The sequence below is a fragment of the Vigna unguiculata genome, chromosome 8, assembly GCF_037176805.1.
Source record: "Vigna unguiculata cultivar grain cowpea cultivar isolate G323 ecotype 2 chromosome 8, ASM3717680v1, whole genome shotgun sequence".
NCBI lineage: Eukaryota > Viridiplantae > Streptophyta > Magnoliopsida > Fabales > Fabaceae > Vigna > Vigna unguiculata.
Window position 1 is genome coordinate 14,423,155 of NC_140799.1, and position 24,209 is coordinate 14,447,363.

Genomic DNA, 24,209 nt, shown 5'->3' on the forward strand with positions numbered 1-24,209 from the left:
CGCCACCACCACGAATCTGCACCTTGCGCCACCATTGTTTTCCATCTTCACAGCAGCTCTGCACGCCGGAAACAGCACCGCAGTTCCGTCATCACCGTTCCCACTGCAATAGAGCACAATCACCACCTGCGAGCCAGATTTGAACCACCATCTTCGTTCACGGTGCGACAGCAACAACCAGAACAACAACACCTTCATCTTCACAGATCTGCGCTTGCGAGAATCACCGTGAGCCACCTTCGCTTGAACCACCGCAGACCTGCCACAACTTCACAGCTCCGCAATGCCACCTCCATTCTTCATCGCAGATCTGAAACTCCGGCGAACTCGAGCCAACGAAGCTTCCCTCCAACGCACCTGTCCTCGCCGGAACTGCACCTGCAACGCGCACGCTCGCCGGAGAAGAAGCCGAAGCAGCCGCCGTCAGCCGCGCAGCCAAGGAGAAGAGTGTGAGAGTGAAACCCTAATTTCTGGAGAGAGAATCTGCACTGCCACGTGTCAGCATCTGATAGGCAGTCAACTGGTCAAACTCTGGTCAAACTGGTCAAATTCTGGTCAAATTCTGGTCAATTTTGCAAATATGGTTAAATGAGAGGGGCAGAATTGGAAATTGGACAGGAATTAAGTTGCTAATTAATTAAATAAAAATAAAAGATTTTAGCAACTGACAGATAAAGCCCAAAGTCCAGTGGAAGCCTATATAAAGAGACTAAAGGGAGCAGAATGGGACTGACAATTTGACGACTAACAATTTTAGAACTCACAGCTTAGACACTTAGAACTCTCTGGTTTTGGCAGATACCGTCTCCACCACATCTCTCATTCTCTTCTTTTATTTTCTTTCCTTCATCATATTATCATGTATTCCATCAAAGCCATGGAGGGCTAAGCTTTTAAGGGTTGATTTCACTGTAATTTCTTAAATGGATTCTGAGGTTAGATGAATTTATATGTTTTGTTATTTTGATTATTGTTGTGGTTTTTGTTTATCTATGTCCTTTGCTTCTTAATCGAATAGAAAATAATGATTTTAAATCTACATGCATGCTAATCATATGAGTTAAAAGGTTTTTAAATTAAATTGAGACTTTACTTTGATTTTGTTTAGAAACTTTCATTTGATTAAATAAGTTTTTGCCAATAATTGAGACTTTAATTTGATTAGAGGTAATTACTTTAACTAAAATTAGTCAAGACTTTACTTTGATTAATTAAGTTTTCTATTTGTAAAGAAACAAAGGAATAGACATGATTAGGCATAGTAAAATTAATTGAGACTGTACTTTGATTGAATTTACTATGGACAATCTAATAATTCTCACTTTTAATTGAGACTGTACTTTGATTAAAAGTGAGGATGCCAACAAATGAATTGAGTCTTTACATTGATTTATTTGTAAATCAACAACAATGATTAATTTAACAATAATCTCTAGATAACCAATGAAGAATCTTATTTAGAAAAAGCAGTGGAATTGACCTATTTACTATTACTGTGTTTACAATCTTCCGTGTCATTTTCTTTGCATATCAAAACCCCCCTATTTTTATAGTTGCTAGTTTTAAATTGCATTTTTGAGAATCAAATATTTGAGATCAATTCCGTATTCGTTGTGAGACGACTCAGGGTTATCTTAACCCTAACTATTTTCTTCACTACAAACTGGCAATACTGAAGTTGCTAAAGTAGTGGTAATTTGATCGCCTAACGACAGCGATATCAACCACCAATACCAATACCATGGCCTGATGGCTTCTTCTTCTCTCCATTGAAGCTTGCATGAAGAATGGAGGCTCCATGGATGGTGTTGGATGGGGAAGCATGAAGGAAAGAAGCTTAAGGTGTTTGGTTTGGTAGAGGTGAAAGGATTCTTAAGAGAGGTGAGGCCAACTCTTAAGGAAGAAGACTAGAGTAAACTAGAGAAGAGTTTACTCTAAGGTGAGCGCAAAAGAGATTTGTGCACAAATTTGGGTAGCAATTTATTACTCAATTTCAAGCTGAAAAATACATCTCCTAAGCCTTCTATTTATAGGCTAAAATGAGACCAAGGAGTCTCCAAAAAGTGGAGGGAAAAAGGAGTGTAGAAAGTTGAATTTTGGAGCCAAAAAGGAGCATGTGGGAGGTGTGACTTGCCACCTAAGCAAGTCACACTTGTCTTGCCATGGGAAGCTAACTCTCATCCTTGGAGAGCAATATGAGAAGCTTCTAGGCTTTTCTAGAGTAGACACACTAGTCTTGGCCCATTTGGCCCAATTCCCCCTTTTGGTCCAAAATTACTTCTAAAGCCCAATTTCCTCTAAGGCCCAATACATGGCCCAAAGAAAACCCTATTCTACTGGGCCCAAAATACAAAGCCCAAAATAAAATCCTAATCTAGTATTTACAAGCAAAATGTCCTAGGCTAGGTCTTCACATCTTCCTTGGCCCATGTGAAGTTCATCTTGGGCCTTGTGTGCGCATTTAAGGCCCATTCCTCTTGTATTCTCCTAGCCATGGCTCTTGTTGTAGGTCCCTTAGCTCGGGGCATCTCATCATCCCCTCCCTCTTGAGAAGGATTTGTCCTCAAATCTGTAGTCTCTGTCTCATCATCTGTACCACCTGCAAAAGGTATTAAGTCAACAACATTAAAGGTGGCTTGCACATCATAGCCTTCAGGCAACTCTAGCCTATACGCATTATCATTTACTCTTTTCAGCACTTTAAAGGGACCATCACCTCAAGGACTAAGTTTATACTTCCTTTGCTTAGGAAATTTGTCTTTTCTAAGGTGTACCCACACCCAATCCCCTTCTTCAAAAATCATTTCCCTCTTTCCCTTATTATTGTACTTAGCATACCTCTCTGTTTGTTACTAGATTTGGCTTTTAATCTTTTCATGCCTTTTTTTAACAAAATCAGATTTTGCCACCCCTTCTTTATGAATAAAATCAAAAGATGTAGGAAGTGGTAGCAAGTCCATGGGAGTGAGAGGATTAAAGCCATAAACAACTTCAAATGGAGAGATTTTAGTAGTCCTACGAACTACTCTATTGTAGGTAAACTCAATATGGGGAAGGCATTCATCCCAAGATTTATGGTCCCCTTTCAAAATTGCCCTTAACATAGTAGACATAAACCTATTAACAACTTCAGTTTGCCCATCAGTTTGTGGGTGACATGAAGTAGAGAAATTAAGCTTAATTCCTAACCTTGACCAAAGTGTTTTCCAAAAGTGGCTAAGGAACTTGGTATCTCTATCAGAAACTATGGTGCGGGGTATACCATGAAGGTTGACCACATCTCTAAAGAAAAGCCTAGCAATGTTGCTAGCATCATCCACTTTGTGGCAGGGTATAAAGTGTGTCATTTTGCTAAAATGATCTACCACCACAAAAATGGAATCAAAACCCCTTTGTGTTCTTGGGAGTCCTAAGACAAAATCCATACTTATATCTTCCCAAGGGGTTGAAGCAACAGGCAAGGGGGTGTATAATCCATGAGGCATTGTTTTAGATTGTAAGCATGAAATACATCTATTACAATGCCTATGGACATCCTTCCTCATATGGGGCCAAAATAATTTCTCTTTTAAAAGACCTAGGGTTTTTTCTACCCCAAAATGACCTATTAATCCCCCTTCATGTGTTTCTTGAACAAGGAGTTTTCTTTGTGAACCTTGGGGAATACAAATTTTTCCTTCTTTAAACAAATACCCGTCATTCACATAGAAACCTCCTTGAGGTCTTTCCATACATTCAGCATAAGTAGAGGAAAACTTAGAATCTTGATTATACATTTCTGGAATGTGATCAAATCCAAGAATTTGGGCTCCCAATTTTAAAAACAAGGTGTGCCTTCTAGACAAGGCATCAACCACCACATTACTTTTGCCCTTCTTGTACTTTATCAAATAAGGAAATTGTTTCAAGAATTCCATCCACTTAGCATGTCTTTTATTCAGCTTATGTTGGCCCTTCAAATATTTTAGCGACTCATGGTCACTATGAATGACAAACTCTTTGGACACAAGGTAGTGTTCCCAAGTTTGAAGGCTCTAACTAAGGCATACAATTCCTTATCATATGTGGGATAGTTGAGGGAGGCACCATGAAGTTTTTCACTAAAATAAGCAATTGGGTGCCCTCCTTGCAACAACACAGCACCTATTCCTACACCGGATGCATCACACTCTAGCTCAAAGGTTTTTGAAAAGTTTGGTAAAGCTAGAATGGGTGCATTGATGAGCTTTTCCTTGAGTTGCTGAAAAGCAGACTCTTGTTTTTCACCCCAATTAAAAGATACATCTTTCTTGACAAGTTTATTAAGAGGTGAAGCCAAAGTAGAGAAGTTAGGAACAAACCTCCTATAAAAGCTTGCCAAACCATGGAAGCTCCTAACCTCTCCAACATTTTTAGGAGTAGGCCATTCTTGGATGGCCTTTATTTTTGTAGGGTCAACATGGACCCCATTTTTATTTACTACTTCATATTTCCCTATGGATAACTTGACCTTCACTTGATGTTGGACTGTCAAATCCCCACTTTCATTAAGCCAATGCAATTTGTAAGGTTTTGGATGGGGAATGATAGTCAAAGCCAACTTATCAACCAACCTTGTACTACAACAGTTGCAACATGAACCACTATCAATAATGAGAGAACAAGTGTTTTCTAAAATTTTACATCTTGTATGAAAGATGTTCTCTCTTTGTGTTGGCTCTTTTGGAATGGGTTGGTTGCTAAGAAGTCTTCTAATCATTAGAAGGTCTCCTTCACAAGGATAGGCAATTTCCGTAGACTCATCATTAGACTCCTCACTAGAAGTCTCACTCTCACTTTCTTGCTCATCTTGGCTACTGTAGTGGTCAACACCCCATAAGATCATGGTCTTTTTGGTGGGGCATTGAGATGCAACATGACCTCTACCAAGACACTTGAAACATTTGATTTCACTAGTGCGAGTGTGTGAAGATGTGCCTTCCTTGGTTTCTCCTTTTCCTTGAAACTTTTGGAGGGTTCCTATTTGACTTGCTTACCCTCCCTCTTGAATTCTTTCTTGGTATAAGAGTTAGAGTAGTCATTTCGAAAATTTTTCCTTAGAATTTGTTGCTCTACCTTTATGCAAAGTTGAACCAAGTCATTTAAGTCTTGATAGGTGATGAAGGATTATCTTGTTCCTTTTTAAGATTATTGAATATGGTGTGAGTTGATTAAGAAAGCTAAGCGAAATCCCCACTGGACATTAAGATAGCAAGCTATCTAGATGTGAAGGTTCCTTTCACAAAGCTCAAGAGAAGAAGATGATGGGTTGATTCAAAACAAAAAGGAAATGGAAAGCACATAAACCATAGAAAACCAAGAACAATTAAAGGAAGAAGAAAACATAAAATGGAAAGGAAAGAAATGGTAAAAATGTGAGAAGCACGCCACTACAAGGCTAGGCTAGAAGCCATGGCATCCTTGAAGATGAGTGGATGTGTGCCGCCACTTGCTGTGCAAGATAAGGCTTAAAAGTATTCACTCCCAAGGGAGGAAACTCTCACAAATGGTTGAGACACAAGAGTGTTTTAACTTTAAAATGTTCAACCCTTTTACATGTCTAGGAGCACCCCTTATATAGAAGAGTTTAGGGGCCTCTAAGCAAATAAAAGATACCTAAGGATGTCTCTACAAAAACCTAACCCTAGCTTCTAGAAACTAGGTCAAATAAGGTTACAAAAATGAGAGACAAAAGAGCCAACTATGGTGTGTGCAAGGCTAATTTCGTTCTAGCACAAAAGGAGACAAAGAATGTGGCTCATATGTCTCCAAAAAGTGGCCAAAGTGTGCTAAAAACAAAGGAGACCAAAGGTACATAGGTACACTTGTTTTATGCCTTTTACTTTATGTTTTATGCCTTTGCTTTACTCTCTCCTCCACATCATTTATGCTCCCCAATCACCATGCACCACCTAGCATTGCTTTCTTACTCCTAATTAACCTACAAAGCAAATAAACATAGATTAGCATGTTGGCTTAAGTCAAGTCAACTATAGTCAACAAGTCAAACCTAGTCAAAGGTCAACAAGTCAACTAAAGTTGATTAAACTAAGCCAACTTAGGGAATCAAAAAATAACAAACACAAATGAAAGGGATGAAGGATTAGTGAACTTCCTTTCTAAACATGCTTAGTCTTCTTAAGCATGTGCCTCCATCCTTGGTTGGGGTTAATCCTTCATCATCCTCCCTTTCTTGGAGAGAATTTGACCACAAATTCTTTAAGCCTTTGTGGATGGAACTTGACTTGATTTGGGGGAGGATTTGCGCCTCCCTTTTATGAGCTTTTGTTCCATCCTTTCTAAGGGTATTACCCTTAGCTTTGGTTAGGCCATCTTTATTTTCTAGACTACTCTTCCTCTCTTGCTTATGCTTTGGGCCTTCCTTTTTGGCTTGGGAAGAGAAGGAAGAGTGATGCACATCTTGCTTTGGAAGAATTTTTTTGTAGGCAAGTAACACCTTGGTGAAAGCTTGCCCTTTTTCTTTTTCTTCTTTACCTTTTCTTATTTTATTTCTATCCTTATTAACTTCTTGAGGTGATAGAGGTAGTAAAGTTGTCTTTTTCCCATTTTTGAAGAAAATGTATTGGTTGGTATGACCATCATGTAAAGTTTGTTTATCAAATTGCCATGGCCTACCTAGTAAGATATGTGTGACTTCCATGGGGACAACATCACATAGCACCTCATCTTTGTAGCTTCCTATAGAGAAGTTAATTAGGACTTGTTTATTGACATCTATTTCTCCCCCTTTACTTATCCAAGCAAGCTTGTAGGGCTTAGCATGAGGAATGGTCTCTAAGCTAAGCTTTTCCACCAACCTTGTGCTAGCTACATTGGTACTACTTCCTCCATCAATAATTAGAGAGCAAACCCATTTGTTAATTTTGCATCTAGATTGAAAAATGTTTTCTCTTTGAGTTGGCTCAAGCTCACTTTGATCTTGACCTATCATGCGCCTTAATATCATAGGGTCTTTCTCAAAAATTTTAGTTTTACTAGAGGAAGAAGATTCTTTTGAAAGAGAATGGGGAGATGAGTGTTCACTTTCAACATCATTACTCTTCTTTAAGATCATGGTCCTTTTGGTTGGGCAATTTAAAGCAATGTGATTATAACCCAAACATTTAACACATTTAATGGAACTTGATCTTTGAGAAGTGGAATGGTGAATGTGATCACTTGGTGACTTACTTTTACTTGGTGGTTCTTGATGAGAGTTAGAAGGGAACTTATCATGTTTCTTTTTATCCTTTCCCTTCCATGAGTGACTAAAGTAGTGATTGGGTGAGTAACTCTTCCTTGCCCTTCTTTTTCTTTTCAATTGAATTTCAATCCCAATGGCAAGTGTGAAAACATTTTCAAGAGTGGAGTACTCATACAACTCTACTTGGTCTTGTATGTCTCTCCTAAGACCACTCATAAATCTTTTTATTTTCTCTTTGTTAGTCTCTTTTATTTCAACCATACGCATTTGAGACTCTAATTCTTTAAAGTACTCACTCACACTCATAGAACCTTGGTGAAGCCTTTGGAGCTTCAAAAGAAGTTCCTTCCTATAGGAGGGAGGAACAAATCTAGCACGCATAAGAGTTTTAATGTCCATCCAAGAAGCCGCGGGTGGCCCTTGGTCATAATTCTTACAAACTTTATGCCACCAAGTATTGGCATACTCCAAAAATCCTAAAACTACTAGATCAACTTGTGTTTGATCCTTTACATGATTTTCATTGAAAATTTGATCAACTTTAGCTTCCCAATCAAGGAAGACTTTGGGATCACTTCCTCCATAGAACTTAGGAATCTTTGGAGTTTGCTTTTCTTGTGATGGGTTACGCCTAGAATGCCCTCTTTTCCTAGCCTCTCTTTCTTGCTCTTTAGCTTCAAGCCTTTGAATGTACTCTTGGATTCTTAGGTCACTTTGCTTCTTGTCTTTTCTTAATTGTTCAAAGGCCTCCTTCCTAGACAACTCCAAATCCCGAAGCAATCTCATCAATGTATTGTTTTTGTTTGGTGTAGGTGCATTTGATGAACTTGCCATGATTCCTACAACAAAAACACTCAAATCCGAGACAAAATAAATGGATTAGAGGTTAGACAACATGAAAACCGAGACCAAATCCAACTCAAATTGTAACCCAAGTGTTTAGATCACTCTCCCAAAGTAACAAGGCAAGGCTAGCACTCAAAATCCACCAAAGGAGTGAAGCAAACACTTTTCAAAACTTGTTCAAAACCTTTCAAATGCAATACAAGTGATTCGGCCACAACATCCCAAGAGTTTCAAGAAAAGAAAACTACTAAGACAAAACAAAGAACACCTAGTGACAAGCAAGTAAAGCACAAAAACAAGGAAAGCTAAACTCTAAAGAAGAAAAGTTTGAGACAAAACTTTTAACAAGACTAAAACAATGAAAAGCACTTTTAAGGACTCTATGGAAAGCATTTGAACAAGCCAAGATTATACCTCAAATTATGCATACACCAAGAAAGATCATAACCAAGTTAAAACATGGAACTAATTTGCCAATATCACCCAAAATCCAAGTATAAAATTTGGTAGCATAACACCTAGTAAAAATGGCCAAATGGATTCACCAAGCAACACATTAGCTCTCGGCCAAACTGTTTTTGGTCTTGAAAATACTTTTTCTTTTCAAAACTAGGTACTTAAAATGATGAGAAGGATGTTTTAGGGTGTCTTGAACACTTAGTTCCTTAAAATTAGGTCAAAATCAATTTCAAGGAGCATGCTACAACAAAAGGCATAGATCTCATGCAATAGCTCAACTACTTAGAAACAAGAATAAGAAAACTCAAAGAAGCATATGACATATGACTAAAGCAAAAGTTAGACACATTTAAAGACTCAACATGACATACACAAAGACACAAATATGTAGCTATCATGCATTTAAACTCATGGATTTGAGCCTCAAAGACTAAGCATCAAAAGACATGTTATCCAACCAGATTTAGGAGTAAAAGAATCACAAAACCGAAGCAAAAATTGTCACAACATAACCTGAAAACGTTGTTTTTCGTATTCTCGGCAGCTCTGCCCTTCGCTCACTCATTTGATCATAACTCTCTCCACAGAACTCCAAAGGCATTGGTTCTTTTTTTGTTAGAAACTAGACTAACAAAGCTTTCTTTTGATATCAAGAACGTAATTTTTGGATCACTGAGCAGGTGCAGTTTAATCTTTTAAAATCGTGAACAATTTCTGCCAGCATTGTTTTTGTGTGCAATGGAAGTGGATTTGAACCATACAAAGATAGCTACAAGAAGACAAGATTAGCACATGAAAAAACACCATATTCAAGATAACCTAGGCTCTAGATACTAAATGATGAAGGATTATCTTGTTCCTTTTTAAGATTATTGAATATGGTGTGAAATGATTAAGAAAGCAAAGCGAAATCCCCACTAGACATTAAGATAGCAAGCTATCTAGATGTGAAGGTTCCTTTCACAAAGCTCAAGAGAAGAAGATGATGGGTTGATTCAAAACAAAAAGGAAATGGAAAGCACATAAACCATAGAAAACCAAGAACAATTAAAGGAAGAAGAAAACATAAAATGGAAAGGAAAGAAATGGTAAAAATGTGAGAAGCACGCCACTACAAGGCTAGGCTAGAAGCCATGGCATCCTTGAAGATGAGTGGATGTATGCCGCCACTTGTTGTGCAAGATAAGGCTTAAAAGTATTCACTCCCAAGGGAGGAAACTCTCACAAATGGTTGAGACACAAGAATGTTTTAACTTCAAAATGTTCAACCCTTTTACATGTCTAGGAGCACCGCTTATATAGAAGAGTTTAGGGGCCTCTAAGCAAATAAAAGATACCTAAGGATGTCTCTACAAAAACCTAACCCTAGCTTCTAGAAACTAGGTCAAATAAGGTTACAAAAATGAGAGACAAAAGAGCCAACTATGGTGTGTGCAAGGCTAATTTCGTTCTAGCACAAAAGGAGACAAAGAATGTGGCTCATATGTCTCCAAAAAGTGGCCAAAGTGTGCTAAAAACAAAGGAGACCAAAGGTACATAGGTACACTTGTTTTATGCCTTTTACTTTATGTTTTATGCCTTTGCTTTACTCTCTCCTCCACATCATTTATGCTCCCCAATCACCATGCGCCACCTAGCATTGCTTTCTTACTCCTAATTAACCTACAAAGCAAATAAACATAGATTAGCATGTTGGCTTAAGTCAAGTCAACTATAGTCAACAAGTCAAACCTAGTCAAAGGTCAACAAGTCAACTAAAGTTGATTAAACTAAGCCAACTTAGGGAATCAAAAAATAACAAACACAAATGAAAGGGATGAAGGATTAGTGAACTTCCTTTCTAAACATGCTTAGTCTTCTTAAGCATGTGCCTCCCTCCTTGGTTGGGGTTAATCCTTCATCAGTAGGGCAACAATTCTACTCTATCTCTTATCTCAAGACTTAAGCCACTAAGAAACCTTACAATGGTGGTATCCTCGGACTCCTTAATCCCAACCCTCATCATATATAACTCCATCTTTTGTCTATATTCTTCCACTTTCATTTTATGTTGATGGAGTCTTTGGAGCTTATCGATTAGCTCTCTATGATAGTAGGAGGGAATATGTCTTCTCCTAAGGGCTCCTTTGAGGTCATTCCAATATTTGACCTCGGGACTTTGATTGATTCTCCTATCTCTTTTGAGAGCACTCCACCAATACATAGCATTGCCCTTAAAGCTAAGGGTAGTTAAAGGTACCTTCCTCTCCTCACTTATTTGATGGCAAGCAAAGAGTTGCTCAACCTTCATTTCCCAATCAAGATAAGCTTCAACATCATCTTTCCCATAAAAGTGAGGGAGGTCTATTCTAATGGCTCTTGGTTCCCTAGGCTCTCTTCTTTCTCTTCTTAGAGGAGGAGGAGGTTGATAGAAGTTGTCAACTAGTCTACTATCTTCTTCATAGTGTGTGGCTAGTGTTGGAGTGTGGGAGTACAAATGTTGACTCCTATTACTCATCCTCTCATGCAACCTTTCCATATTTCTTGTTCCCTTCCTCTCTTCATCTAAAAGTTGATGAAACCTATCTCTTTCTTGTTTTTCCCTTTCCCTTGCAATTATTTCATCTTCCTTCCAATGTAGTAGTGCTCTCAAATCAAAGGAAATTTGTTTCAAACTTATTTCTTCTTCATTTGAAGCACTCATACATTGAGAAGGAGGTTGAGACATTTTTTTTAGAAGACTTTGGTCTTTAAAAGAAAATTTCAAAGAAGAAGTAGATAGCAAAATCTTTTAGTTCTCCTCCAGGAAAGAAAGGTGAATCACTTGGATTGCTTAGATACCAAGTCTTTCCTAGCCAAGGGAACTTGAAACTTTTGTACAAAACTTCTTAAATGAAATTAATTCAAAGACTAAGTTGACACACACTAAACTATCAAACAAGAAAATTAAAAACAAGAAAGATTATAAGCTATATGCGGCCTAAGTTTTGGTAGAAGTAGAAGGCACTTGGAACCTTCAAACTTCACCACTAAAAGCGCTTCACTAATGTATAAAAGAGGTTCTAGTTAGGAGATGGGATTGAGTACCTAAGACTCCCCAAGACACCTAACTAGGCCATGAACACAAGAAGGAAAGCATTACAATTTTACAACTCAATTTTAATAGAATCAAAGTGCACAACATGTAAAAGGTCTTCTTGGTTTTGTCTTCTTAGCTTGGTCCTCACAAGTGTTTCACTCTTGCACTTCCTCTTGATCTCACCAAAGAGGATTCTCTTTCGGGACTAGGTACTCCACCTCCTAGGATGCTACCTTAGGAAAATTAGATCACCTCCAAAAAGAAGTATGCACCAAATATAGAAACCAAACCAAAAGAGGTCAAGAAATAAAGCAAGAAAAGCAAAAAATTATAATTGCTAAACCAAAAGTGAATAATGCCATGACAAACTCAAAGGATTACCAAAGAAATGACAAACTAGAAATAAGGTAAAGAAACAAGATAAGTACTCAAATGAATTACCTAATGAATGGCACTAGAATGGATGAAAAACAACAAAAATAAGCTAGAAAACTGTACTGAAATTTGATTTTTCACTCACTGCCAGTCCAAAAACGTGAATTCAGGCCTCTGCTTCAGCTATCTTTCTTTTGATCTTTTCTTTTGATTCTTTTTGGCACTTGCTTGTATTCTTTTTGTGCTCTTTTTCTTTCTTTTTATAGATCTTACAACAGCTAGTTTCCACCACAAAACAGAATCACCACCACACTATGCTTGATCATTTGCATTTTAATGGAAACAAAAAGCACAAAGGAGAAGGAAACTTAAAGGAATCAAAAGAAGATCATGAAACACAATGGAAATTGACTCTAAGACATTGCTAAGATCTAAATAGCAATCTGAACTCAAGAACATAAATGAAAAAGCACCAAAGCACAATTAATTGAAAGGAAATTTAGTGTGGTTTATGGTGATGTTAAGCAAGCACAAGGAAAATTCCCACTAGACATTAAGATAACTAAGGTTATCTAGATGTGAAGGTTCATTTCCAAGGCTCAAAGAGAAAAGAGAGTGTTAATTTTTAAGGATTAAAAACTGCACTCAAATCTGAAACAGAATTCAGCAACACATCACCAACAAATTCAAAGAAAATTAAAAGCTAAACAAGGAATTAATGACATATATGGACTAAACATGACTCTAGACAAAACATATGGATCTTAAAATCAAAATAAACTCAAGAACAAGAGAATGAACTGAACAAAAAACAACAAATACTCAATTAAAATGAAAAGTAAATGGTAGAAACCAAATAGAACACCTAAAGCACACAAGGATGGTTCAAGATGAAGCAAATGAAGATGAACCAAAGTAAAAAGACATTAATACTCAAAATAAAATGAACAAAAACAGCAAGACAAGTAGGAGAAGTGATGAACAACATGGAATTGAAAGAAAAATGGAGAAGAAGCACTTAACTCACTAAAACCAAGGCTCATGATACCACATGATGGCTTCTTCTTGTCTCCATTGAAGCTTGCATGAAGAATGAAGGCTCCATCGATGGTGTTGGATGCGGAAGCATGAAGGAAAGAAGCTTAAGGTGTTTGGTTTGGTATAGGTGAAAGGATTCTTAAGAGAGGTGAGGCCAACTCCTAAGGAAGAAGACTAGAGTAAACTAGAGAAGAGTTTACTCTAAGGTAAGCTCAATAGAGATTTGTGCACAAATTTGGGCAGCAATTCATTACTCAATTTCAAGCTGAAAAATACATCTCCTAAGCCTTCTATTTATAGGCTAAAATGAGACCAAGGAGTCTCCAAAAAGTGGAGGGAAAAAGGAGTGTAGAAAGTTGAATTTTGGAGCCAAAAAGGAGCATGTGGGAGGTGTGCCTTGCCACCTAAGCAAGTCACACTTGTCTTGCCATGGGAAGCTAACCTCATCCTTGGCCCAATTCCCCTTTTTGGTCCAAAATTACTTCTAAAGCCCAATTTCCTCTAAGGCCCAATACATGGCCCAAAGAAAACCCTATTCTACTGGGCCCAAAATACAAAGCCCAAAATAAAATCCTAATCTAGTATTTACAAACAAAATGTCCTCGGCTAGGTCTTCACATCTTCCTTGGCCCATGTGAAGTTCATCTTGGGCCTTGCATGAGCATTTAAGGCCCATTCCTCTTGTATTCTCCTAACCATGGCTCTTGTTGTAGGTCCCTTAGCTCGAGGCATCTCATCATGGCCACCACTACCACCACGACCACCACCACGGCCACCACCATGACCACCCAACAACCAACACAACCACAACCACCACCCCCACCACCACCACCACCACCACAACATCCACAACCACGGCACCACAACAACCACCACCACTCCCACCACTATCCCAACCACGTCCACCACCACAACCACCACCATGGCCACTACTAGGCCCATCACCACCACTAGGCCCATAACCACCACCACGACCACCACCCCCTCGGCTACCACCACGACCACCACTACCACCATCACGGCCACCACCACACCCACCACCACCATCACAAAAACACACTTAGTGAAAAACACACTTTTAGTTCACCAATGAGCAAGATTGCTCTTGGTTTTTAGACAATATTTGATGCAAAAATTTTCTTCTTTTCACAACTAGTTTCATAAAATGGTGAGAAAGAGTTTTAGGTGGCTTGAACACTTAGTTCCTCAAGTTTTAGGCCAAATTCAATTTCATGGAACATACATCAAGCAAGACATAAAGTGAAAGCAAGATTCAAATACTTGGAAAAACAAGAATAAGAAAACTTCAAGCTAACATATGACATATGACTCAAACAAAAGTTAGGCGCATTTAAAGACTCAAACATGTAGCTATCATGCATTTAAACTTTTCGAAATGAAGGTCAATGATTAAGCACACAAAGACATGTTATCTAACAACATTTAGGAGTAAGAAGAGTAACAAAAACAGTAGCCAAAACTGCCCAACATAACCTGAAAAATGTTGATTCGCGGTGATCTCGGCAGCTCTGACCTTTGCTCACTATTTCAATCATAACTCTCTCCACAGAACTCCAAATGCATTGGTTCTTTTTTTGTTAAAAACTAGACTAACAGAGCTTTGTTTGGACATCAAGAACGTAATTTTTGGACCACTGAGCAAGTGCAGTTTAATCTTTTAAAATCGTGAACAGTTTCTACCAGCATTGTTTTTATGTGGACCATTTAAAGATAGCTACACAAGACAAGGTTAGAACATGAAAACACCATATTCAAGCACAACCAAAGCTCTAGATACCAAATGATGAAGGATTATCTTGTTCCTTTTTAAGATTATTGAATATGGTGTGAGTTGATTAAGAAAGCTAAGTGAAATCCCCACTGTATATTAAGATAGCAAGCTATCTAGATGTGAAGGTTCCTTTCACAAAACTCAAGAGAAGAAGATAATGGATTGATTCAAAAGAAAAAGGAAATGGAAAGCACATAAACCATAGAAAACCAAGAACAATTAAAGGAAGAAGAAAACATAAAATGGAAAGGAAAGAAATGGTAAAAATGTGAGAAGCACGCCACTACAAGGCTAGGCTAGAAGCCATGGCAACCTTGAAGATGAGTGAATGTGTGCCGCCACTTGCTATGCAAGATAAGGCTTAAAAGTTTCACTCCCAAGGGAGGAAACTCTCACAAATGGTTGAGACACAAGAGTGTTTTTACTTCAAAATGTTCAACCCTTTTACATGTCTAGGACACTAATACAAAAAAGGCTTTTAACATATGATATTTTCGGTCTTTGACGTTTGTCCAAAACCGACGTCGTATTGGGTGACGTCAAAATTGACGTCGGAAAGCAGAGCAGACGTTAATTAACGTCGGGGCCAGGACAATCAGACGTTAATTAAAGTCGGGGCCAGGAGAGTCAGACGTTAATTAACGTCAGGTCCAAGAGAGTCAGACGTCAAATAACGTCTGTCAAGGTTCTACCAGACGTCAAACAGTGCTGTTTTTTTTAAGTTTTGTTGTTTTTACAACATTCTCACACCTGAAAATCAGAAAAAATCCATAATAGTTTCTAAACGCTTTTCTTAAGAGTATTAACTTCTATATTCCAGAACTACTAGTTAATCAATAACTAGAAAAAGCCATTGAATCAAATGCTTTGTAGTTTAAAAAAAATGAGTACAACAATATTGCATAGCTATGATAGTTTATACTACATAAATCTGTTAGGTATTTGTTATCCTCACGCCATCACCTTAATCTTATGTCGAGAGAAGAAAATAACTCTAGCAGATTACAAGAGATGTCTCATAACAAAATCAGACCAAAGAGAAACAAAAGACATGAAAAAGAACATTACCTCAGTTACTTGCTGGTTTTGAGGTCCTTGATTTAACCTTACCTCACTCACCCCTCTTAATGGAGAATTAAAGATCAAGGAGTGACCACCTAAATATTACTCCAAGGCAACTTAGAGGTCAGTTTAAAGAAATGTAAACACTTCAACATTATTCATAAAAAAGAAAAATACTAAGAACTCTCATGTAATGAAAACATAAACTTTATAGTTCATGGAATGAGTCATCCTTCATTATTCACTCCACCCTAAATTCATTATGACTCATTTTCGTATGGAGTTCACAACATTGATCAGCACATCACGCTCATTTACCCTCCAAATTAGATACACGGGTTATTAATTCAATTTCAAACGGCATGCATAATTAAAAGTCTAAAAGGAGGCAATCCACATGAGAGTGTTTGGTACACTTCTTATAATCATACACATATGAAAAGAATTACCTACAGTATGCATCATGCCATTGTAATCACAATTAACGCTCAATTTAGTAATAACCCTAAATTTAGAAATGGAAAACTAACCCTTTTTAGCAAATGAAAGACGAACTTGGAGAGGGTGGCTTTAAGGTCTCTGCATGCTGTTAGCCAAATGGGGATGAAGAGCAAGTGGGACGAATCTCAAAACGCTGCAAATGGGAATGAAAACGCAAAATATTCGGTTCAAAATGCCTAAAATCAATTCATAATCAAATCCCAACAAGTTTGGTGGTGAAAAACGTTCGAAACTCACCTAGATAAAGTCGAAATGGGAGTCGCCGGTGGAAAACGCTCGCGGAAACAGTGAAACAACGTAGGGTTTCTGCGTTTCGCGTAGAGATAAGTAAAACTTAACGTCGGTGGTGAAGGAGTCCGACGTTAAGTGACGTCGGGGGAACAACAGTCTGACGTCCTTTTTTAAATGACGTCGGGGTTTTTTTGGCAGACGTTAAATTACGTCTGATCTGAAACGGACAGACGTTAAATTACGTCTGACCTGGAATAAACAGACGTTAAAAAAGATCGATAATTTACAAAAATGTCACCGGTCATTTTTAACGTTGAACTTTGATTGGACAAACGTTATAGGGGTGACGTTATAACGATTTTTTGTGTTAGTGGGAGCACCCCTTATATAGAAGAGTTTAGGGGCCTCTAAGCAAATAAAAGATACCTAAGGATGTCTCTACAAAAACTTAACCTTAGCTTCTAGAAACTAGGTCAAATAAGGTTACAAAAATGAGAGACAAAAGAGCTAACTATGGTGTGTGCAAGGCTAATTTCGTTCTAGCACAAAAGGAGACAAAGAATGTGTCTCATATGTCTCCAAAACGTGGCCAAAGTGTGCTAAAAACAAAGGAGACCAAAGGTACATAGGTACACTTGTTTTATGCCTTTTACTTTATACTTTATGCCTTTGCTTTACTCTCTCCTCCACATCATTTATGCTCCCCAATCACCATGCGCCACCTAGCATTGCTTTCTTACTCCTAATTAACCTACAAAGCAAATAAACATAGATTAACATGTTGGCTTAAGTCAAGTCAACTATAGTCAACAAGTCAAACCTAGTCAAAGGTCAACAAGTCAACTAAAGTTGATTCAACTAAGTCAACTTAGGGAATCAAAAATAACAAACACAAATGAAAGGGATGAAGGATTAGTGAACTTCCTTTCTAAACATGCTTATTTTTCTTAAGCATGTGCCTTCATCCTTGGTTGGGGTCAATCCTTCATCAACACCCACCACCACCATCACAAAAACCACCACCACTATCGCGACCACCACCACAGCCAAGAACACCACCATAATCACCACCACCATCACGATAACCACCACCACCATGGGCACCACCACCACAACCATAGCCACCACCACGGCAACCACCACCACCACCACCACCACCACTACTGGCACCACCACACCACCGCGGCCACCAACACCACAACAATGACCACAACCACAGCCACCACCACAACCACTACCACGACCACCACAACCACTACAACCACCACCATGGCCACCCCTACCACGACCACGACCACCACCATCACCACCACCACAACAACCACCTCCATGACCGCCACCACATCCACCACCACCACCACCATCACTACCACCATGAAAACCACCACCACTACCGCGACCACCACTACCACCACGACCAGGAACACCCCACAACCACCACCACCATCACGATAACCACCACCACCATTGATGAAGGATTATCTTGTTCCTTTTTAAGATTATTGAATATGGTGTGAGTTGATTAAGAAAACCAAGGAAATCCCCACTGGACATTAAGATAGCAAGCTATCTAGATGTGAAGGTTCCTTTCCAAGGTTCTAGAGAGGAGGAGAATGGATTGATAGGGAGTAAGAAATCAAAAGAAAAAACATATAATAGAAACAATATAAACCAAAAAGAGTAAAAAAAACATAAAATGAAAAGCAAGGGAAATGGGAGGAATGGAGGATTCACGCCACTACAAGGCTAGGCTAGAAGAAGCCATGGAAACCTTGAAGATGAGTGGTGTATGCCGCCACTTGCCAAGGTAAGATAAGGCTTGAAAGAACTCCACTCCCTAAGGAGGAATACTCTCACAAAAGGTTGAAACACAAAGTGTATAATTTCTCCAAAATGTTCAACCTTTGTACAAGTGTTAGAGGTCCCCTTAAATAGACAAGTCTAGGGGCCCCTTAGCAAAACAACTAAGTTAAAGGATTACAAAAGAAACCTAGCATGTTCTAGAAAGTAGGTCATCCTAGGGTGCACATGGGTGAATTTTCGTCCAAGCCATCTATGTGGCAAGTCTTCATGGCCAAGGCTCCCAAAGGAAGGTTCTAGAACATTCTAGAAGACTTGGTGTCCAAGGCATGTGGGCCTCCTCTTTCTAGATGCTTCTAGAAAGTCTTATTCCTTCTCTTTCTTCCTTAGGACGCCAAGTGTCTCCTATGTGGTCCTCCTCCTTTCTTTTTCCTACAAAAGCAAATTAAGGAATTTATTAGCATGTTGGTTTAAGGTTAAGCTAATCTTTTAAGTCAACAAGTCAACCCAAAGTCAAGGTCAACAAGTCAACTCAAAAATAGTCAACCAAGCCAACTTAAAGGAATTTTAAACTAAAGAAAATAAAAGCAAAGGAAGGGATCAAGGAACTCCCGTTCTTCTAAGCATGTGCCATGGGCCATCATCCTTGGTAGGGATCAATCCTTTATCATTCTCCCCTTGTTGGAGAGAATTTGACCTCAAATTCTTGAAGTCTTTGTTGATGGAGCTTGACTTGAGTTGATGAGAACTTTCTTCATCTTTAATGATTTGATCCCTAGTCTTGGAGATGCCCTCTTTCTTTTTAATGCCACTCTCCTTTTCTTTCTTGTGTTTTTGTTCATCTCTCTTTGTTTGGGAAGAGAATGAAGAGTGGTGTTGCACCTCTTGCTTTGAAAAACTCTTTTTGTAGGCAAGTAACTCCTTGGTGAAAGCTTGCCCCTTTTCTTTTTCTTTTTCATCTTTTATTTTATTTTTGTCCTCATTTTCTTGTGGAGGTGGGAGAGGTAGGATTGTGAACTTCTTTCCTAGGGAGGAGAAAACATAAGTGTTTGCATGGCCATCATAAACAACTTTTCTATCAAATTGCCATGGCCTACCTAGCAAAATATGGTTGGCTTCCATAGGCACAATGTCACATAATACCTCATCCTTAAAATTGCCAATTGAAAAGTTAATGAGGACTTGTTTAGTTACTTTTATTTCTTCTTTCATAAGCCATGATAGGTTGTAGGGTTTGACATGAGGAATGGCTTTCAAGCCAAACTTGTCCTCCACCCTTGGGCTAGCCATATTTACACAACTTCCACTATCTATGATGAAGTGACATATCTTGTCATTAATAAGGCACCCTCTATGAAAAAGGTTTTGTCTTTGAGAAGGATCAAGTTCTTTAGGAACTTGCCCTAGTTGGCGCCTTACCATTAAAAATCCACTTTCAAAGGGTTTAGTCCTTTCAATTGAAGAAGAAGTGTGGGAAGAAGTATTTTGGGGGGAAGGGGAAGAAAAATGTTCACTCTCATCATCACTCTTCTTTAAGATCATTGTCCTCTTGATTGGGCAATTCAAAGCAATGTGTTTATACCCCAAACATTTAAAACATTTAATGGAACTTGATCTTTGAGAAGTGGAATGGTGAGTTTGACCACTTGGTAACTTATTTTTACTTGATGGTGCTTGGTGAGACTTAGAAGGAAATTTATCATGTTTCTCTTTAGCTTTTCCCTTCCATGAGTGACTATAGTAGTGGTTGGGTGAGTAACTCTTCCTTGCCCTATTCTTTCTTTTCAAACGAGTTTCAATCCTAAGAGCAAGTGTGAAAACATTTTGAAGAGTGGAGTACTCATACAACTCTACTTGGTCTTGTATGTCTCTCCTAAGACCATTCACAAACCTTTTCATTTTTTCTTTGTTAGTTTCTCTTATTCCAACCCTAAACATTTGAGACTCTAATTCTTTAAAGTACTCACTCACACACACAGGACCTTGGTGAAGCCTTTGGAGCTTCAAAAGAAGTTCCTTCCTATAGGAGGGAGGAACAAATCTAGCGCGCATAAGAGTTTTAATGTCCATCCAAGAAGCCGCGGGTGGCCCTTGGTCATAATTTTTACAAACTTTATGCCACCAAGTTTTGGCATACTCAAAAAATCCTAACACTACTAGATCAACTTGTGTTTGATCCTTTACATGATTTTCATTGAAAATTTGATCAACTTTAGCTTCCCAATCAAGGAAGATTTTGGGATCACTTCTTCCATAGAACTTAGGAATCTTTGGAGTTTGCTTCTCTTGTGATGGGTTGCGCCTAAAATGCCCTCTTTTCCTAGCCCCTCTTTCTTGCTCTTTAGCTTCAAGCCTTTGAATGTGCTCTTGGATTCTTAGGTCACTTTGCTCCTTGTCTTTTCTCAATTGTTCAAAGGCCTCCTTCCTAGACAACTCCAAATCCCGAAGCAATCTCATCAATGTATTGTTTTTGTTTGGTGTAGGTGCATTTGATGAACTTGCCATGATTCCTACAATAAAAACACTCAAATCCGAGACAAAATAAATGAATTAGGGGTTAGACAACATGAAAATCGAGACCAATTCCAACCCAAAATGTGAACCAAGTGTTTACATCACTCTCCCAAAGTAACAAGGCAAGGCTACACTCAAAGCTCCTCCAAGGAGTGAAGAAAAAACTTTGTTCAAAAATCCTTTTCTTGCATACAAGTGGCTCGGTTCAAACACTCAAGAATTTCAAGAAGACAAACTTACTATGACAAAACCAAGAGCACCTAAAGACAAGCAAGAAAAGCACAAAAACAAGAAATGCTAAACTCTAAAGAAGAAAAGTTTGAGACAAACTTTTAACAAGACTAAAACAAGAAAAGCACATTATAAGAATGACATGGAAAATACTTGAACATGCATTCCTAGTCCTAAATCATGCATACACCAAGAAAGATCATAACCAAGTCAAAGAATGGAACTAATTTGCCAATATCACCCATTTCTCAAGCATGAAAACTAGTAGCATAACACTTAGTGACAAACACACTTTTGGTTCATCAAAGAGCCATCTTGCTCTTAGTAAGATTGTAAAAGTGTACCAAAATTTTTCTTCTTTCAAAAACTAGTTTCACAAAATGATGAGAAAGGTGTTTTGGGTGGCTTGGACACTTAGTTCCCAAATTTTAGGCCAAAATCAAGTCCAAGGAGCATACATCAAACAAGACATAAGGTGAATGCAATATTCAAATACTTGGAATAACAAGAACAAGAAAACTTCAAGCTAGCGTATGACATATGACTCAAGCAAAAGTTAGGCACATATAAAGACTCAAACATGTAGTTATCATGCATTTAAACTTTTGGAAATGAAGGTCAATGATTAAGGACACAAAGACATGTTATCCAACAACATTTAGGAGTAAGAAGAGTAACAAAAACAGTAGCCAAACTGCCCAACATAACCTGAAAAACGTTGATTCGCGGTGATCTCGGCAGCTTTGACCTTTGCTTACTATTTTAATCATAACTCTCTCCACAGAACTCCAAATGCATTGGCTCTTTTTTTGTTAAAAACTAGACTAACAGAGATTTCTTTTGACATCAAGAACGTAATTTTTGGACAACTGAGGAGGTGCAGTTTAATCTTTTAAAATCGTGAACAGTTTCTGCCAGCATTGTTTTTATGTGGACCATTCAAAGATAGCTACACAAGACAAGGTTAGAACATGAAAACACCATATTCAAGGACAACCAAAGCTCTAGATACCAAATGATGAAGGATTATCTTGTTCCTTTTTAAGATTATTGAATATGGTGTGAGTTGATTAAGAAAACCAAGGAAATCCCCACTGGACATTAAGATAACAAGCTATCTAGATGTGAAGGTTCCTTTCCAAGGTTCTAGAGAGGAGGAGAATGGATTGATGGGGAGTAAGAAATCAAAAGAAAAAACATATAATAGAAACAATATAAACCAAGAAGAGTAAAGAAACATAAAATGAAAAGCAAGAGAAATGGGAGGAATGGAGGATTCACGCCACTACAAGGCTAGGCTAGAAGAAGTCATGGCAACCTTGAAAATGAGTGATGTATGTCGCCACTTGCCAAGGCAAGATAAGGCTTGAAAGAACTCCACTCCCTAAGGAGGAATACTCTCACAAAAGGTTGAAACACAAAGTGTATAATTTCTCCAAAATGTTCAACCTTTGTACAAGTGTTAGAGGTCCCCTTAAATAGACAAGTCTAGGGGCCCCTTAGCAAAACAACTAAGTTAAAGGATTACAAAAGAAACCTAGCATGTTCTAGAAAGTAGGTCATCCTAGGGTGCACATGGTATAAATTAGATACAAGAAATTATGTAATTTTCTTTTGTACGCAAGTGTTATTTGAATTTTTAGACAAAGTGATATTTTGAACTATGTAATTTAAATTAAAATTAAAAGTTTTTATTAGTAAATTTTCAATGTTTATTCCTTTTTTGCTAAACGCAAAAATTTTCTAATGTTCCGTGACATCCCAAAATTGGTATTTTTTTAGGCGCTTGGCGCCTGGGGGTATGTGTCCCCCGCCAGGCGGCCTGGAAGCTGGTTATGCCTAGCGATACGTGTCCCCCGCTAGGCGATTTGGCTGTTGTGAGTCCTAGTTGTTAGGATCTGCAGGTGTGATCTACAAGGCTTTTGGAGATGCTTCAAAGGTAAGATTGTTGGATTCCTTGAGTTGAGCTAGGAACATATCCCTTAAATTGAGCAGAGTTTTCTGGGTCTAGCAGGATATTACCAATAATTTGTGGAGGGTTTTTCCAAGATGGTGAGTCCACTAACACAGCTCACCAAAAAGGACTAGCCTTTCTCATGGACAAACGAGTGTAAGGCCTGTTTTGAGGATATGAAGAGAAGATTGACTACCGCTCCAATGTTGGCCATTCCTGATACCACAAAAATGTTTGAGATGTACTGTGATGCCTCATATCAAGGTCTGGGTTTTGTGTTGATGCAGGACAAAAGACCAGTGGCTTATGCATCGAGACAGTTGAAGGTGCATGAGAAAAACTATATGACGCACGATTTGGAGTTAGCGACGGTGGTGTTTGCCCTCAAGACATGGAGGCATTATTTCTATAGGGCATAGTTCCAGGTATTCAGCGATCATAAAAGCTGAAAATACTTGTTTGATTAGAAGGAGCTAAATATGAGGTAGAGGCGTTGGATGGAATATTTGAAGGATTACGACTTTGAGATGTTATACCACCCTAGTAAAGCTAATGTTGTAGTAGATGCCTTGAGTAGAAAGAGAGTTCATGTGTCGGCCATGATGATTAAGGAGTTGGAGCTGATAAAACAGCTAAGAGACATGAATCTGGGACTTGATATCGAGGCAGGTCAGATACAGTGTAGCATGTTGAGGATCACTAATGAGTTCCTAGATGAGGTTCGGGTGGAATAGGGTAATGATCAGGAACTGGAGCAGATCATTAGTGAGTTGGGCACAGAGAAGAGGAAGGACTTCAGGATGGGCAGGGACGGTATTCTATGATTTAGGGAGAGGGTGTGTATTCCCAATAGTAGAGTCTTGAGGAAGATGCTCTTAGATGAAGGGCATAAGAGTCGTCTTAGCATACATCCAGGTATGACTAAGATGTACAAAGATTTGAAAGCTACCTTCTGGTGGACGGGCATGAAGACAGACGTGGCTGATTATGTCACTTCTTGTTTGGTATGTCAGAAAGTGAAGATTGAGCATCAGAGGCTGGGTGGCATGTTGGAGCCTCTGGATATTCCACAGTGGAAATGGGACAACATTTCCATGGACTTCGTTACACACTTGCCGAGATAGGT